Below are 6,000 nucleotides of genomic sequence, written 5' to 3'. Positions count from 1 at the left end.
GGCTCCTTAAAGGCGATTTAGCATAAAATTGGGCATGTTCATACATATTATAATGCTGCATTTAATTTATGATTGTCATATTTTAATTTTTATGTAATTTTTGAATTATGTAATTTTACTTAGTATGGCCTTAGTTTTAATTGATATTACCCGAAATGTATGGGAATATCGATTCGGTTGTAATTTATTGTGATCTCGTATCACCGTTTTGTAATTTAATAGATTTATTTTATTTTAATTACAAATGTATAATAGTAAATTATGTAATTTATTATGTAATTTATTTATTCCGGAGTACCTTGAAGACGGCGCCACTCGAGAAGGCGAACCATCAAAGAAAGTGTTGCCTTGAAATGCGTGCCAAGACCGAAGTTCAAGGGACCAAAGGAGTTTGTTTCCAAATTTGTAATAGTTTATTAGATTTACTATTTTAGGAAGGCCATACTAGGATTTTATTTTTATGCTTTGCATTTTATTTATATGTTGCATGCATCGCTAAATCGCCATAACTAAACATGCATTTTAATCGAGTTTATCGACCGTGTCAATTACAATTATCGTAGTTCACCGCTTTAGTTCACTTAAAACGTGATAGATAATAAATTAACATGGCCTCTCGCTAAAATAAACAATTGAGACTTAGCCTTACCAAAAAGTAGAAACCATGAAAACCTATTTCATGAGGGAGTGCACCCGGCCCTACCGGGGTACAAACCTTGATACGTAGGGGAAGTGGGTGATAAATGTCTATCCACCAAATTTATGTTAATAAAAGGTATTTCGGTACACCGTGCCCTAAGTTAATATGAATTTGGATCATGGACACATTTATTCGAAATTTGGATTGAACTCAACAAAAGTATTCACGACGATTTCCGGATGTGTTTCGGGCTAGAGATAAATATTAATGTATTTTTATCGACCAAGAGTTCTAAAAGTAGAATCGATTAAAGAGTTAATCCACCGAGTTATGTTAATAAAGGGTATTTCGGCACACCGTGCCTTAAGTTAATATGAATTTGGATCTTGGAATCATTTATCAAGTTGGGTAGAGGTCACTAGATAAATGCTATAAAACTTATCTAAATTTAAATTTACGAGTATTATTATTATTTTAACGACAAGTGTTTTATTCCTTCTATTTTCGTTTTGTAGACCACTTTTATTTCTTATAACAATGGCCGCACCAAACACCAACGCCGCACCTCTCACTAATGTTTAATGGCTCCGATCCTTCATGGATAGTTGTAAACTTGAAAAGAATGGATCAGATTTCTCCGATTGGGATGCACAACTCAAATTAGCCGCCCAAGGTGACGACAAACTTCATTACCTCACCGAGGCCTCTCCACCCGAACCTAATGCTAGGTCGAGTGCTGCCACTAGGGAAGCATATGAGGCTAACCACAAAGAGTCTGCCGCAATGAAAAATGTGTTGATTTTTGCGATGGAGGCGGTGTTGATTTTTGCGATGGAGGCGGATCTCCAAAGGAGAGCCTTTAAAATGGGCACCGCTTATGAAATCTATTCCAAACTTGTGACAATGTTTTCGCAAGCTCCGAGGATCGTTCAATATGAGGCGGCCTCGGCATTCTTTGATCTCGATTTTAAGGAGGGCCAAAAGGTTAGCCCTCACGTGCTCAAATTGTTGGAGCTAGTCGAGACATTGAAACTTCAAAAGGTTGAAATCTCCAAAGAGCTCATTGTAGATAGGATTCTACACTCCTTATCCAAAGTCAAAGCATATGTTCAATTCCGGGTGAATTTTAACATGCAAGACAAGGACGTATCTCTTGAAGAATTGCACAAGTTAGTTGTGCAAGCCGAAAGAGACATGGGGTTAAATGTTAACCCACCTAAGGACGTGCTTAATATAAGCACTAAGAGCAAAGGGAAGTTCAAAAAGAATGGGAAAAAGGGTAAGAGGCAAGCTCCCATGTCCACCAAGGCTAAGACTTTTGAAGCTAGCACTTCCAAAACCAAGAAGGGTCCTGTTGACAAATGCCATTATTGTAATGGTGTTGGACATTGGAAGAGGAATTATTCCAAGTACCTTGGTCACATCAAAGCTGGAAAAATCTCTCCAGTAGGTAAATGACTATCCTTTCTTTTATGTTTCTAATTCAACTATGGTATTTTGATACAAAGTTGTGATAATGTATCCCATTTTTATTGTAAATAGGGCCTCCTTCAAGCAAAGACAAAGGAAAGGAAAAGCAAGCTTGAGAAATCATCAAGGAGCTAGGAGTAGCTTCCAATGAAGCTTGGCTTTTTATTATTGTCTTATTTTAAGTTGTGTTTCGGATTTTTAGAACTATTTTGATTTCCGTGTTTGACATGGAAATGGTTGATCCTTTCTAAACAATGGTTGTATTTTGGATTATGGTGGCTTTGTTTGCAACCAAAGTGACCCCTTTTATCGTATTTCTTTGTTCTCAAAATTCGTCTTTATATGCTTGCACATAGAAACATATGATCATCTACTTAAAGTGATCCAATAGACAACTATAATGATGGGATTCATTATATGTCCACAAGCTTAAGGCTTGTGTATGATCAATTATAAAGTGATGTTGAGTTGATGAACTCTTCTAAAGAAATGTCAATTACCAAGTACACTCATCAAATTTAAAATCTATTAGTCAATCTATGAGATAGTACTCCCTCTACTTCAAAATCATCACTTGTGTCTCATAAGCTATGTTTGAATATTTAGTGTATTTATTCTAAAGATAGAGTGGGAGAAAAATGAAGACACAAAGAATACAAAGAATAATTTCTATGCTTGAGTAAATGAGATCTACGAAAGAAAGAATGATTTGTATACCTGAATAGATAGTATACATAAATAGATGAGATCTATGGTCTCGAATAGATGAGATCTATATGACAAAAGAGACCAAGTGAAGTAATCAAAAGAATATGTTCTTAAGATAACTACACGAGGAGACCAAAAGAAAGATTTGATAGAAAATGACTAAAGAAGATAGAAAATGAGTAAAAAAAAGTCTTAATAAGAGTTTTGGCTAGTTTATGAACAACATATGACCAAGAGTTTCAATATTGATATTTACTTAAGAGCCTAAATGAAACAAAGTTGCATCCTTGAATATAAATGAGATTTATGATTAAAAGTTGCAAAGGAAGATACGCCGATATCGACAAAAGCTAAGTTAATTGTTAACAACGCTAGTGTCATTACTTAACCTCATTATGAAAATGAAATGGTTACGCCTCCTTCCGGAAAAGGGTATTTTGAGAAGGACGTGTATTAAATGGAATTTCACATTTAAATAATGACATTGCTACGCATCATTATAAAAATGAATGAGTTAGAGATTAAAATCTCTTTCCATAAGTTTAAGACCGAACCCTTTCAAAATAGGTATTTTGAAAGGATATGCTGGGAACATATATGGTTTTAATCTTAATAACTTGGCAAAGCAAAATGTATTTCAATTCTTGAAATGTTTCGATTGAGTAGTCAATTGCGAAACATGTGGAATTGAGTGGGAGTTTGAAATATCATGTGAAGACATGGAATTTAGTGGGAGCAATCATCTTGTAAAATTTAAAACTCATTACTCATTGAGAATGACGACCGAGTACTATCTTTCACAAAGAAGTGTTTGGGTTTTCGATTCTGGATGAAAATGGACTATGATGAATCCAATCACATCATGGGATGTAGGATAAGTATTGAGATATACACATCAAATCAACGAGAAACAGAGGTTATTTATGTCAATGAAAATGGAATTACCATAAGCAGTCATGGTCATTCATTGAACCTAAGAATGGTTGATCACATGATTAAAGATTACTAATGTTTCCGCCATTAGAATAATCATGCACATGTCCAATAATGAATCATATGCTTAAGAGCATGATGAGTCATTGGCAAGCCATAGAAGAGTCGTCATGAATTCTCGAGGAGAACTAATGAGCTATTCTAGTGTTTGACAGAACACTCTGTTATGTGACAAGAAGTTGCACGTATTGAAGTTCGAAAACGCGTAAGGATTTATGAAAATCCTAAGCTATTCAAGCTAAAAGGATAAATAAGAAGTTTGAAAAGATACTTGTTATAGTAAGAAGTTACTCAAAACTAGTATTTTCTAATATGCTAGGACTTATGAGAAGTGCTAGGCTAATCATCTTGACAATTGTTGCAAGACCCTACAAAACGTATACCTACTGCATTGCGAGTTGGTGGAACACTTGACTAGTGTGAGTTATATCATCCACCACAATTTGTTGGTTATGTGATAAACAACGAGAAAGTTCCTTCAAGATAAAGAACCTAAACCTAGGTTGGGAACCTAGATATGTACTTGGTAAGGTTATGCTATGTTAGACAAACATGAATATAAAGGAAAGTGCAATACGAAAAGTATGAACACATGGACACATGGTATGTTAAACTTCTATTGCAATCAACAAGTGTTTTCACACTTATATACATCACAAGGTAGTAATATGGTATTGACTACCCGAATATGATGTCCACATTTGTCGTTTGAGTTATTATTAACTCACCTGATACTTTGTTACATCCAAACGGGTTGTAGAGACAATTGAACCCCGTTAAAGTGAACACAGATTAGCATTGTATTCGCCCATAGTCACTTACATGAGGTGACGTCTCGAAGTGACTAGAGTGTGATGCGATTGATGGCAAGTTCAAGTGCCATGGAGTCATGTGAGATGACTAGTCGATCACATAGGCAGACTGTTAGGAGCACTTTGTCGGGCCTTATGACCGCTTATAGAGTTCTGGCAAATTTATATAGCCTGGTCGTGGCGGGAGCTACTATAGTATTCTAATGAGTCGATTCTTTTGACTAAAGACTGTTCGCCTAAGGTGGCACGGTTTCAGATTAACTATGATTTATGTTACTACGACCTTCGTAAATGGGGTAAAATGGGCATATTTTGGGTTATGATGGCTGTGGCTAGTCGAAGGGAATAAGTGCAATAGGAATTATCCACCCCTTGTCAGGGTTATAACAATATCTAAGGGCCACTCGAGGAGTAATGAACTGGAAATGCGTGGCCACGCTTGGAAGGTATCTGTGGTGGATAATTTCGGTCAATCAGTTATTCTCCATATTGAGGAAACCACTCTCAATATGATCACTTGCAAGTACGACCTGAAAGACACCTTGCATTGAGTAGGAGATAGTAATAGGACAAGAGAATTGGTGACGCACACTTGTCGAGGACAAGTGGGAGATTGTTGGAATAAGTGTCCTCCGACAATAATGTGATCACAACTGTTGATCATGATGATCACATGTTTAAATCTCATATTTAAGAATACATGTGGGAAGTAACATTTTACAGTCAACTGGTCCACACATATCGGTAATGATTGGCTGACTAGAGTTTGACATTACTGTCGTACGACGGTGGTGATCAGTTGATCCCGTAAGGTCATACCTATAGGATGATACTCTTAATTAAATATTTAATTGATCGTATGACGATAGAGTTAATTAAATTACTTAAATTGACGGACGATTTTGGAAGTAATATTTACGTGTCTCATTGTAATTTGATTAAATAAGAGGCGGTCTAAGTGATCGAATTGTTCTATTACTTAGATGAAATTATTGTTTACGGAAACAATTGGAACTGAATGAATAATTTATTATAAACACAAGACATTGTGATTTATAATTGATAAACCGTTTTGGTACAAGTAATTATGAATTACTAAATTGATTTTGTACATGACGTATTTTTATTAATACGTTGATTTTTAATATGTTAAAAATACATGACAATTTCACATGACTAGTAACATGTGACAATTGACAAATGACAAAATATAAAATGGACCTCCCATTTTATGTAAGTGCCAAAAAATGGAGGGAGTATAATGTTTAAATTGTGTTAAATAATTAAGTGGAAAGCATAATGATTATAACTAGCTTGTAGCCATGCAAACCTAGTTTTTCTTGAGAAGAATTACAAGCTCATGCATTGGCTCTACTC

This window comes from Silene latifolia, chromosome 6 (assembly GCF_048544455.1).
Source record: "Silene latifolia isolate original U9 population chromosome 6, ASM4854445v1, whole genome shotgun sequence".
Taxonomy (NCBI): domain Eukaryota; kingdom Viridiplantae; phylum Streptophyta; class Magnoliopsida; order Caryophyllales; family Caryophyllaceae; genus Silene; species Silene latifolia.
The sequence above is the reverse complement of the archived record's forward strand: the minus strand, read 5'-3'. Positions refer to the sequence as shown.